General features: G+C 51.8%; 1 protein-coding gene across 1 annotated transcript in view; it reads left to right on the top strand.

Moving 5' to 3' along the window:
* Nucleotides 1-3,543: 3,543 nt before the first annotated feature.
* KDM6B (lysine demethylase 6B) overlaps nucleotides 3,544-12,772 on the top strand; it is a 53,155-nt gene continuing 43,926 nt past the window's right edge. Inside the window, 1 exon segment of the mRNA XM_087715029.1 lies at nucleotides 3,544-3,682. The gene's annotated coding sequence lies outside the window, so the exon portion shown is untranslated.

Here is a 12,772-nt window from a genome sequence, read left to right as displayed (position 1 = left end):
TAGTGACCATTGGAAGTTACAACGGCAGCGAAAAAAGTGGCTTCGGACCGTTGTTCACGCTTTATGGCCTTTGCAAGCAGGCCCGTGATCAGCATTTGAACGCTTGGCAACCGACTCACATTTACGACGTGTCCTGGGGAGGGGGGTGTCACGCGATTCCTCTTTCCGACCTTTTGACGAGCAAAGTCCACGGGGAAAGACGGATTCCCTGGACACACCGCATCACTAATTTAAGGAACTGCAGCGATCTCCTTAACGACGGTGGCGAGAAAGGTTGTAAAACCAGGCGAAATTCACTTCGCCAACGTTTCGCTTAGCAACCGGACTTTGAGGCTCCATTGTGGTCGTAAGCAGAGGTGGTATTCCGCCGGTTTGCGCCTGCCAGCCGTAGTGCATGCGCGGACTGGGTGTGTATGAAGGAAGCGAGCGTGTGCGCACACTTGCTCACATTTGTGAACCGGTAGGGAAGGTAACTGAATACTACCCCTGGTCGTAAGTCGAGGACTTCCTGTATTTTGCGACCTTGCGTCCCGCGCTCGCCAAACATCAGGGCGTGGTGGGTCTGTTCTGCTTGGGCAGTTTGGAGACATCCTGTAGGCCGATTTCCGTCGGGGTTTACATGGGGAGGTTGTGCGGTGCTCATTGTCCGGACACAGGCCGGCCTTTCTCCTCTCCAGACCAGAGATAATATCCGCTACTACGCCTCATTCTCCCCGCTGAAGGTCTCCTTTGTGGGCCCGGGGCTGAAGAAGTGCCTCAGGCCATCTGCTTCGCTCCCATTTAGTGACCAACTGAGGCCGAAGCTGAGAGGACGGGAGCACGGCGCGGTTGGGGATACCCGAGTTTGTGTGTCTGACGCACGTTAAAAAAAAAATAGTTTGGATCGTTGCGGCCAACGTCTTGACGTAACCTCAGGTCCCGGGCGCTATCTGAGTTGTTTTGGTCTTGTAGACGTTTTCTGGCCCAGCTAGAGAACATCATCAGTGCTAGCGAGCGTGGAGTATGTGAACTCCCAAGCAAACTTCACTCCCTTCTAGCACTGATGATATTATCTAGTTGGGTCAGGAAACGTCTGCAGGGAAACAACCAAACTCACAGACCACCAAGGACCCCACAGTCGTCCTCGTCCTCGTCCTCCTCCTCCCTCCACGAACTCAACTCCCTACTAGCACTGATGATGTTCCCTAGCTGGGTCATGAAATGTCTGTAAGAAAACAGCCAAGTACCGAGACCACCAAGGACCCCATAATCGTTCTCCTCCTCCTCCTCCTCCTCCTCCTCCTCCTCCTCCTCCTCCCTCCTCCTCCTCCTCCTCTCCTCCTCCTCGAATATTCTATTATTTTGACTTTCTTAGCCACCCTCTGCAGACATCTCCCCACTTCCCAAATGTGGTGATTGCGTCTTGGTTCGCGCCACAGGCTTAGCCACGAACCCTGTGCAGACACACGGCGGCGGAGCTCACCCCCCCCCCAGGCGTGCAGTACAGAACACGACGATACAGATACAAAAAATATCTGTTGCCTCATCCCGGCGGCCGCCCCAGGTCGTCGTACCTGCGTCCTGCTGTCTGATGCTTGGTGCCATCGGGCTGGGCCCCAGCGGGTTTTGTAATCTGATCCTTCCCTTCCCCCTGCCCTCCATCATGTGGTGAGACTTCGTGACTAAGTAGGTTCGGGGGCAGGGGACGGGAGGTCACAAGGTTGCTGTGGGTGTGTTGGTTTGTGGGCAGTTGTGTTGCCCAGAGGGGGCAGCCACTTGAGACAGACCAGGCCCGGACCACGTCGGAGAAGGTAGCATGTCCTGCGGCCTTCCATGTTTTCTCTTGAGGCCCAGGAAAGTTCCATGCGAACCAGGAAGGCTGGGTTATGGAGTCCCCTGGGGCGTGTCTTCCACTGTTCCATTCCAGCCACCACTCCGCCGAGTGAGGGGACGAAGCGTTCAGTATTGGTACTGCTCGATGTACGGCTGCAATCGAAACGAGAACGTCCACTGCTATGCGGAGACTGTTGTTGAGGTTGACCCATTAGGCGACCGTTCTTGCTGTGGTTGTTAAGTGAAGCTGACCTCCTTGTAGACTTTGACTTTGAAGGGTCCCTGAAAGGGAACGGTTATAAGGTGAGGACTGCTTGGACAACTGAGCCAAGTCGTCGTCCTCCTCCTCCTCCCCTTCAGATCCAGGGATTTTTATTACGGTAGGGGTAGTCCCCAACTTACAACTGTTCATTTAGTGACAGTTCAAAGTTACAACGGTAGGGTTTTTCACACTTACAACCATTACAATCACTCCCATGTCGCATGATCAAATTTCAAACACTTGGCAACGGATTCCTATTTATGACGGTCGCTGGGGGGGTGTCACACGATCCCCTTTTGCGTTCCGACAAGCCAAGTCAAGGGGGAAGCCGAATTCACTTAACAACCATGTCTTGGAACAACCGAAGCGATTCGCTTAACAACCGTAACAAGAAATATCGGAAAACGGGGTTGTTCGTTGCGGTCATGTGATCAAAATTTCGAACGCTTGACAACTGGCAGGTACTTATTCACCATATTCACTTAACAACCATGCCGTGAACGACCGAAGCGATATGCTTAACAACCCTGATAAGAAAGATCGCGAAATGGGGCCTAGCAACAGAAAAACGTGGAGCTCGTTTGCGGCCCGAAAGTCAAGGACTAAATGTAGCGTGTGTCATGCCAGGAGAGCCTCACCCTCACCCTCTTCCGAGGTTTGCGGAGTCCCTTTCGGCAGAGGTTGTCTTTTCCGGGGGTTTATTTGGAGGGGAACCCTTTTGCAAATCAGCAGAGTGACCGATTTGCGGAGCATGAGTGCCGAGATTGTGGAACACCACATTCATGGCGTGTGGGAAGGAACAGACGGACACGGCGGGAGGGAGGTGAACATAAATAAGTGGCTTTCCCTGGGGGGGGGACGACACACATGGGTAAAACCTCCATTTCCTTGAAACCCACCTCTTCAATAATGCCATGATGGCGAACCTGTGGCACGCGGGCCATTGGCCAGCTCAGCTCCACTGCACATGCGTGCGCCCCCTCCCACCCATCAACTGATTTTCAGGCCTCGGCAGGGCATGTGGGAGACGCATGCGGGAGACGCATGCACGGGGAGGCAGGGGGGTCATGGGGGGTGCAGCGTCACCCCTCCTGCGCCCCATTTTTGGTTTCAGGAGGCTTCAGGGAGGCCTACCAGGCCCCAAAATGGGCTGCGGGGGGGTGGTGGTGGGAGGCATCCCCCCCCACAGTTCGTTTTTGGTCCCAGGAGGCTTCAGGGAGGCCTGCTAGGGCCAAAACGGACCGCAGGGGTGGTGGTGGTGGGAGGCGTCCTTCCACGGTTCGTTTTTGGTCCCAGGAGGCTTCAGGGAGGCCTGCTAGGTCCAAAACGGGGCAGGGGGCATCGTGCGTGCATGCCCAGGGTGGCAGGAGGATGTGCATTGCTTTAAGGGTGTGTGCACGCCTTCGGCACATGAGAAGAAAAAGGTTAGCCATCACTGCCCTAATGCGTGCTGTCTTGTTTTTCTACAGAGTCGGCGTCCGCACCATGGCGGGAGAGTAGCCGTACCCCCCACCAGCCACGCCTCGTGGCCCGAGACGGCGCATGGGCCCGGTGTGGGGGGGAACCCAGCCCATGAGAAAGCAACGCGGAGAGCATGTTCCTCCTCTGGTGACCGAAGCAAGACTCCACGTGGAAGGGCTGCCGTGTTCCATGGGTGTTTCCCATTTGTGCGTCCATTGTTGGCACGATAAACTGGCGAGTTACGGACCCCAGTGGAGTCCAAAATGTCTCTTTTGTTAAGCAAGACATTGGTTAAGTCTACAGTACACGTCGCTCCTTGATTGACGGTGGCAAATTGCTGTCACTGAGCTAAACGGAGGAAGTCCTCGACTTATGACAACAGTTTGTTTAGTGATCAGAGTTACAACGGCACTGACAAAAGGAACTTAGGATTGTTTTTCACACTTACGACCGTTGTAGCCTCTCCAGGACCACATGATATATATTTGGATGCTTGGCCACAGACTCACATTTATGACGGTGGCAGTGTCCTGGGGTTACACGATTCCCCTTTTGCGACTTTTTGACGAGCAAAGTCCATGGGGAAGCCAGATTCACTTAACAACCGTGTTACTAGTCAAACAACTGCAGTGATTCACAACGACTGGCGGGAAAGATTTTAAAACTCGCTTAGCAGATGTCTCATTTAATAACATAAATGTTGGGCTCCATTGTGGTCGTAAGATGAGGATCATCTATAGTGAAGTGAGTTTAGTCACATCTTACGACCTTTTCTGCTACGTTTTTTAAGTGAATCAATGCAGTCGTTAGGTGGATAACAGGGTTGTTAGCTTCCCCATTGACTTACCACCCCGTCGTAAATATGAGTCAATTGCCAAGCCGACCTCTGATTTTTTGATGATGTGACCATGGAGATGTTGCAAGGGTCGTAAGTGCAAAACACGGTTATGTCATTGTTTCAATGGTGGTGTAACTTTGAATGGTCACTAAATGAACTGTTGTAAGTTGAGGACGGTATTCCTGTAATGGATGCTGCCAGTCGAAATCCTCTCCGTGGCTGGAATTTAGTCCTCGGCTCACACCCATTCATTTAGCAAATGTTTCGACATTACAAACGGTGTTGAAAATATGACTTGTGACTGGTCCTCTCACTTACGACCGTCGTAGCATCTCCACGGTCAAAATTCAGGCGTTTGGCAAACGACATGTACTTACAACAATTGCAAGGGTCCTCTGATCATCATTTGTAACCTTCCCAGCCAGCTTCCGACAAGCAAAGTTGGAACGGGGTGGGTGGGGTGGGGTGGGGGATCCTGATTCGTTTAACCACCTCCTGATTCACTTAACGACCACGGTGATTCTCTCAACAACCCTGGCAAAAAAAGGTTCTCAAAATCAGGCCCAGCTCACTTATCAACCGCCTGGCTCAGCCAGTTGTGGCCGTACGTCGAGGACACCCCCAATCCCCACCCCCACCTCCCAGTGAAAGTTTGATCAGGGGTGGAGGGTGTCACGCGGAACTGCACACACGAGGCAGCTGTTGAGAGGGGAGAGGAACGAAGGAAACACGAGAAAGTCGATCCTCGCCAAAGGAGAACGGGTTTTCCGGCGAGCCGCCGGCAAATAGATTTCTCTCTGCAAAATGGAAATTGTGAAACGTTGACAGCTAAGCGCAACGTTCGTTGCTTAACTGGAAGCGGCTCGAGGGCTTTTGTTCGGCGTAGCCTTTTGTGGGTCAAACCCTTTGCCGCCGCCGTGTGCATCACTGCACTTTCCCTGCGCATCGAAAGCGTGCTTTCTCTCTCTCTCTCTCTCTCTTTCCCGGAATGCATCTTACACAAAGGCTCCGCTCGCAGCTGCTGCTCTGTGCTTCCTCCGCCGCCGGAGGGCCGGCCGTGGACTCCTCCAGTGCTCTCCACGCCCTCTGGCGCACGGCCAGCGAAGCAGCTGGGCCTGGTGGAGGGGGGGGGAAGGGAAGCGCAACGGGGAGGGAGGCTCCACTACGTAAGGGCTGCGGGAGGGAGGAAGGAGGGAGGAGGAGTAGGACAGAGTACGACTTGACTACGGAGTGCGCTAGTGAGTCACTCACATGCTTCCCCAAGCAGTCGCTGTGACCTTAAAAGGCTCCTTGTTGGAGTGAACAAACAATTAACCCCCTTGCTGCCTTCATTTTTGCCCTACGCCGATAAGCCCCAGCTTCTTTGGGGTGCCTCGTTTGTACCCCGTAATCCTCCCCGGACGTGCGCTCTCTTTGTGTGCACACTCCTTACGATTGGCTGAAAGTTGGCCAAGACTACGGATGAGAATTTTGGTGACTGTGTCCTGCCACTCTTGTCTGGAGGGACCCCAGAATGACAGTGATCTTTGTTGGACGTTGTAAATTCTGACACCCCCACGACCAAAAACACCCGTGTACGTGGGTTTTTTCCCCTCTTGGAAGTGCATGTGCATCCTCTCTTTTTTTTTTTACGGGTAGTGCTCGATTTGCAATAGTTCACTCAGCGACTCTTTGAAGTGGCGAAAACATGACAGGACCATTTTCACAATTATGACCCTTGCCGCATCCCCGCGATCATGGGATTTGATGTTCAGACACTGGGCAACTGACTCATATTTATGACAGTTGCGGTGTCCCGGAGTCACGTGATCCCCTTTTGCGACGATCTGACAAGCAAAGTCAATGGGGAAGTCAGGTTCACTTAACAACCGTGGTGTTGACGTAACCACTGCAGTGTTTCACTGAACAATGGCGGCGAGGAAGATCGTAAAATGGGGCATAGCTCGTTTAGCAAGTGTCTTGTTCAATGGCAGAAATTTGGGGGCTCCGCTATGGCCGTAGTTCAAGGACGACCTATACTGTACTGTAGTGTCTCGATGAGATGCCCGTGGTCCAGCATCCTGCACAGGTGCTGAGGCTTCTCCTGGGGGTGGATGATGGGAGGTGGAGTCCTAAAGGGCCATATGGGAAGGTGCCCTCAGAGAGGGAGGGCCTGTCTTCCCCCGAGTTTGCAAACAACAAAGCGGCACCCACTTATCTCGTCGTAAGCAGGGAGACGGTTGTGAAAGGGCTCTAGGCACGCTGCTGAAATGTAGAACTCTGTACTCAGATTTGTTTGCCTTGTGTGAGGCTGAGCAAGCAAGGATTCTTGTGTACACAACACACACCCTGGCCCCCTTTGGTTTTGTTCGGTGCACAGCTACAGTGTCTGCAGCATTTTCTCCAGGCTGGCCGACGGGCTGAGGCTGCCCCGAAAATGTGTTTGGAATCAGCAGGGAAACGGTTACACATCTGATGACGTGAGCACGGGCTGCCACCGCGCCAACAGGAGCTGGCACGATCCTGGCGTTCTTTTGATGGCGTGGCCAAGTTCCTTTTCTTTTTCTCTTTCCTTTACAATCGCTTCAACGGCTGCTTTGGCAATGCTGCCGCCGTTTCCTTGCCCCGCTTGGCAGCTGGATGGGCGGGAAAGGGAGAACCAGCATGGAGAAGATGGGGTTCGTGCGATACAAACGATGTCGGGGTCTTGTGCCGCGGCTGGATGTTCCAGAGAAGGACGGTAGCCGGGCTTTGCCGTCAGTCCACACGAGCGCGTGTGTATCGGGACAGGAGGGACCCTTCCACAGTTGTGCCGTTACATGGTGTCGACCCCTTTACACCATGTATGGGGAGCCGCCGCGAATGACCTTTTGGTGGTATGTGCAGTGTGACACCGCTGGTGTGTTTGTCGTCGATGTCCTTGGACCGGGTGCTCGGTCTTGTAGCGCTCGCGGTCATGCGTTTTCTGAGCGTGCCTGTGTTGTTGTCCTCTTATCCACGATCGCATAGAACGGTCTTCCAAAGAATACATGTCGATTGTGTAGAGGTAGTCCTCGACCTATGACGGTTTGTTTAGCGACCATTCCAACTTACAACAGCACTGGAAATAAATGACTTATTTTTCACACTTATGACCCTTTCCGCATCCTGGTGGTCATGTGGTCCAAAAATTCAGAGTTCTGACTCCTTTTTGTGACGGTTGCAGTGTCCCGGGATTGTGTGATCCCCTTTGGCGACCTTCCGACAAGCAAAAGTCCAGGAGGAAGCCAGATTCCTTGCGGCTGACCTGACGACGGCCGCGATTCACTTAGCAACCGTGGCAAGACAGGAGGTCCAAACTCGCTCCGCAACAGCCTCACTTAGCGACAGACCGTTTTGGGGCTCGGTTGTGGTCGTACGTCGAGGACTACCTGTAGTACGAGGAGGTTCAAATCGACACATCTAAGCTTGTAGTAGTTACTCCACGCCGCCGGCAGTCTCGGGAGCGTGAAGCTTCGACTGCATTGTGGTTGCTTTTGCTTGAGAATTGAACGGAGTGAGTGGAACATAACTCGGCCGCCACCGGAGCAAACAGGCAGGGCTACTGAAGAAATGGAGGAGGAGGAGGAGGGACCTAGACTTGAGGGGTTGTGGAGGGAGGGAGGATTAATGAAGTCATTCTAGCCCTTTAAACCAGGACAAATTTTCCGGGGGAGGGTAGAGGCTGAGTCACTTGTGGCCGGAATTTACCCCACACGGGGCTCCACTGACTTGGCAGGAGCTCTGAACCCCACATGGCTTCGTGGAGGGGAGGATAAGTGGTGCGGGGAGGAGAGAGAGAGAAAGACACACCAGCGGAAAGGAGTTACAAGTTACATTCTCCTAGTATGTCCCGGTTGCACGTTAGTCGAGGCACAGCGGCGGGAGTAAACACTCCGGCGAGGACACTTCGCTGACGTGTGATAGCGCCACGCCTCTCACGTCCACCCTTTGTGTGCCAAGGAGGTAAGTCCCTACTACCCGTCTTGTCTGCGTGCGGAGGGAGAGACCTGTGAACAGAGGAGCGAGGGCACTGTGTGTGTATCTGTGTGTGTACACGGAGCTTGTCGTTCTTTTCTTCCCTATACAGCAAATGTGTGTCGGTGTGTCAGACGACTGTCTCTCTCTCTCTCCCCCCCCCCTCTCTCGTGCGGTTGCGTTGTTGAGGCTCGCTGTTCGTGTGTGCCTCACCCTCTTTGATTCCCCTTGGACCTTGGCCAATGTCGGATCGAGTGGTTCTTTGACCCATGGGTGCTGACTCTGCTCGTTTGTTTAACTTCTTAGCCGTGTGTGTGTGTGTGTGTGTTTGTATTTGTGTGTTGAAAAGCAGGATTCACCTAAGGGAGCACAGACGTGTCTCTGCTTGGTTTTAGGGCTTTTTTGCGGTTTCTAGAATTTGTGGTTGTCGATACGGAATGGTCGGGAACGATTCTCTCCGCCCGCGAATGCCCGCGGAATGTTGTGCGGGTCCCTTTCGTGGGATTGCGAGGTTCCCAGCCAGCACGGGGAATGGATCAACCCCGCAGCGGGGGCAACGTTGCGCCAGGGCCCTATTGTGTTGAAATTGTGTGTCTGTAATTCTCTTTCCCCACCACCCCCCTCCCCAAATCTTGGACTTTGGAACGATTTTGTAACTTCGAGGCAGCTTTTGATTAACTTGCGATCCTCTCTGGGATGGGTTGTTGAGACCACACTTCCCAAATCCCCCCCTTTTTCCTGCCGCAATAGTTGGGAATTCTGGGAACTGACGCCTATCTCTTGAGAGGGTGGGCTTGTGTCGACTTTGGCGGTGTTAAGATTAATATTTTCTGGGTGAATGTCTGTGTTGAATTGGTCTGTCGGTGCGCGTACATTTCTCCCCCAAATACAGATAGTCCTCGACATACAACAGTTCATTTAGTGTTGCAATGGCACCGAAAATGGGACTTATGACCACAGTTCACACTTATGACATCCTTGTGGCCATGTGATCAAAGTTCATATGCTCGGCAATTGGTTCGTATTTATGACTCTGTCCCGGGGGGGAATCACGCGATCCACTTTTGCGACCTTCTCACAAGGGAAGCCAAGAGATGCCGTGATTCGTTTAGCAACGGTGGCGAGGAAGGTTGTGAAATGGGGCAAAGTTCACTGCCCAGAGGTATCGTTTATCCAGCGAAAACAGTGCACGATTGTGGTCGTAAGTGGAGGACTACTGTACCGCCGTGGGTTCGGTTTCTCTCTCTCTGATATTGATCGGGAGGGGAATTGGCACGGCAAGTCGGGGATTTCCCTCCCCAAAGCTTGATCTATAAAGCTCGCCAAGGGGCTTTCCTGCGCTGCAATTCCCGACCTTTGCCAGGCGCACGCGTGTGCCTAAAACCCTTCGAGTGAGTGGTGTGTTTATCAGGCTGACCTTTCTTGGAAAGTAGGAGGAGGCCAAACCACACAACTCCCAGTCACACCGGATCCCGTTAGCTTTCGTGCATCATGTTTTCTGTTTCTCCGTATCTCCACACAACACCCACACCCACATACACACATGAAGGGGGGGGGGAGAGAGAGAGAGAGAGAGAGAGAGAGAGAGAGAGAGAGAGAGAGAGAGAGAGAGAGAGAGAAAGAAAGAGAGAAAGAGAGAGAAACTGAGAAAAAGAGACAGAGAAAGACACAGATACAGATAGGGAGAGAGAGAGAGAAAGACAGAAAGTGAGAAAAAGATAGAGAAAAATACAGACAGATGATAGATAGATAGATAGATAGATAGATAGATAGATAGAAAGAGAAAGAGAGAAAAAAGAGAGATACAGATAGGGAACGAGGGAAAGAAGAGAAAAAAGAGAGATAAAGAGAGATAGGGAGGGGGGAGAGAGAAAAAGAGAGAGATACAGACACACACACACAGAGATACAGATAGATAGGGGGAGAGAGAGAAAGAAAGTGAGAAAAAGACAGAGAAAGACAGATACAGATAGATAGGTAGAGAGAGAGAAACTGAGAAAGAGAGAGAAAGAGAGATACAGAGAGAGAGAGATACAGAGAAAGAGAGAGATACAAACAGAGAGAGAGAGAAACAGACAGAGATACAGATAGATAGGTAGAGAGAGAGAAAGTGAGAGAGAGAGAGAGAAAGAGAGATACAGAGAGAGAGAGATACAGAGAAAGAGAGAGATACACAGAGAGAGAGAGAGAAACAGACAGAGATACAGATAGATAGGTAGAGAAAGAAGGAGAGAAAGAGAGAAAAAAGAGAGATACAGATAGATAGGTAGAGAAAGAGAGGGAGAGAAAGAGGGAGACAAAAAAGAAATACAGATAGGTAGAGAAAGAGAGGGAGAGAAAGAGAGAAAAAATAGAGATACATAGATAGGGAGAGAGAGAAAGAAGAGAAAGAAAGAGAGATAGGGAGGGAGGGAGAGAGGGAGAGAGAAAGAGAGAGATACAGAGAGAGAGGGAAAGAATCAGAGAAAAAGAGACAGAGAAACAGAGAGATAGAGAGAGAGATAGGTAGGTATAGAGAGAGAAAGAAAAAGAGAGAGAGAAAGAAAAGGAAGAGATATAGATAGATAGCGAGGGGGGGAGAGAGAGAGAATTCATGCACTCTTTCTAAAAATAATTGATTGATGTACAGGTAGTCCTCGAGTTTCGACCACACTGAGCCCAAAATTCACGTTGCTAAGTGAAATGTTTGTCAAGTGAGTTTTGTCCCATTTGTACGACCTGTCTTGCCACAGTTGTTAAGTGAATCACTGCAGTTGTTAAGTGAGTAACCCGCTTGTTAATTGAATCCGGATTTCCCCACGGACTTTGCTCTTCGGGAGGTTGCAGCAGGGGATCATCTGACCACCACCACCCCGGGACATTGCGACGGTCACAAATATGAACCCCCGTGTGAAGCGTCTGAATTTCGATCACGAGATGGCGGGGATGCCTGTAATGGTCGTCGGGGCGAAAAACGGTCGTAGGCCGCTCCTTTCGGTGCCGTGGGGACTTCGAACGGTCACAAAACGAGTCGTGGTTAATCGATCTGTATTGCTGTTTGTGTCGTGGAAGGAAGGCCATTTGGGGGGGCTGGCTTTTCAATAACCCCGTTGTGCCTTTGACCACAAGAGGCGTGTGCCTTTCTGCCTCTAAGCGTGGACAACATCCCACCCCGTGTTGTGTTGAACGGACGTTGGGGTTTCCCAGCTGATGCTTATCGTCACGTGCGCGTCGGGGTGGGGTGGGGTGGGGAGAACGTGTGCAGTCCTATCGTCGGGTGTGAAAAGCAGGACATATGGACACGGTGTGTGCGTGTGTGTGCGTGTATGTGTGCGCATGGTTGATTTTTCAGGTAGACGTATCCAAATGGTTTCTCGCACCCCCCCTATACTCAGTCATTTTCTAGGTGGGGTGGATTGAAAAAGGGGCGGTGTCCTTCTTGGCCGCTGACTCAGGGCTGACACAGCTGTTCTACTAAGCATGTGGGGAGACCGTGATTCACAACCGGCTTACACACCAAACAAGCGCCCCATGGACCCCCCCTTCTTTCCCATCACTTGCCACCTCAAAAAAACAACACAATTCCGAGCCCCACATCCCGGAAGGCTCTACCCCTGAGCCACGTTTCCCGTGGGTTTCTCTCCTACTGCCCCCATGTGTCCGGGTAAGTCCTCTGGTTACGACCACAACAGAGCCCGGAAGTGATGCTGCCGAGCGAAACGTTGGAATTTTGCCCCATGTTACGACTCGGTTTTTTGGCCACTGTTGTTAAGTCGGTTGTCACGGTTGTTGAGTGAGTCGCACGGCCCTTAAGCGAATCGGGCTCTCCCCCCTTGACTTGAGGTTGCAAAAGGGGGATCACGACCGTCGTAAACGGGAACCTGTTGCCGAGGGTCTGAATTTCGAGCACGGGACCGTGGGAATGCTGCGACGGTTGTAAGTGTGAAAAATGGTTGTAAATTGCATCTTCGAACGGGCACTAAACGAACTGTTGGAAGTCAAGGCCTGCCTGCACACGCTGGTTTGCACTTACACGCTCTCACCCTTTCCACTTGTGCAGCCGCACAGCAGCTCTGCAGAGCCTTCCCCCAAGCTGACCCATCATCCCCTGCTAGCTGAAGGGATGGGAGTTGTAGTACAGTATATCTGGAGGAGGACAGCAGGGTGAAGACTGCCCAAAGTTTTTCCTTACTGTCTTGTCTCTTACTTGGGAGAGAGAATTGGGGCTTCAACCTTTGTACTACAGGTAGTAAGCACTACATGTAGTAACTACTACTGGTAGTAAGTACTACTGGCAGTAAGTACTACTGGCAGTAAGTACTACTGGTAGTAAGTACTACTGGTAGTAAGTACTACTGGTAGTATTACAACAGTTCGTTTAATAACCATTCAAAGTTAAAAAAATGAATTAGGACCGTTTTTCACCCTTACGACCGTTGCGGCAT

Source organism: Thamnophis sirtalis, unplaced genomic scaffold (assembly GCF_051295495.1).
Source record: "Thamnophis sirtalis isolate CommonGarterSnake01/CBP01778 unplaced genomic scaffold, rThaSir2_p1.2 scaffold_4, whole genome shotgun sequence".
Lineage (NCBI taxonomy): Eukaryota > Metazoa > Chordata > Lepidosauria > Squamata > Natricidae > Thamnophis > Thamnophis sirtalis.
Note: the sequence above shows the minus strand (reverse complement) of the source record. Positions and strands in the feature narration are given on the sequence as shown.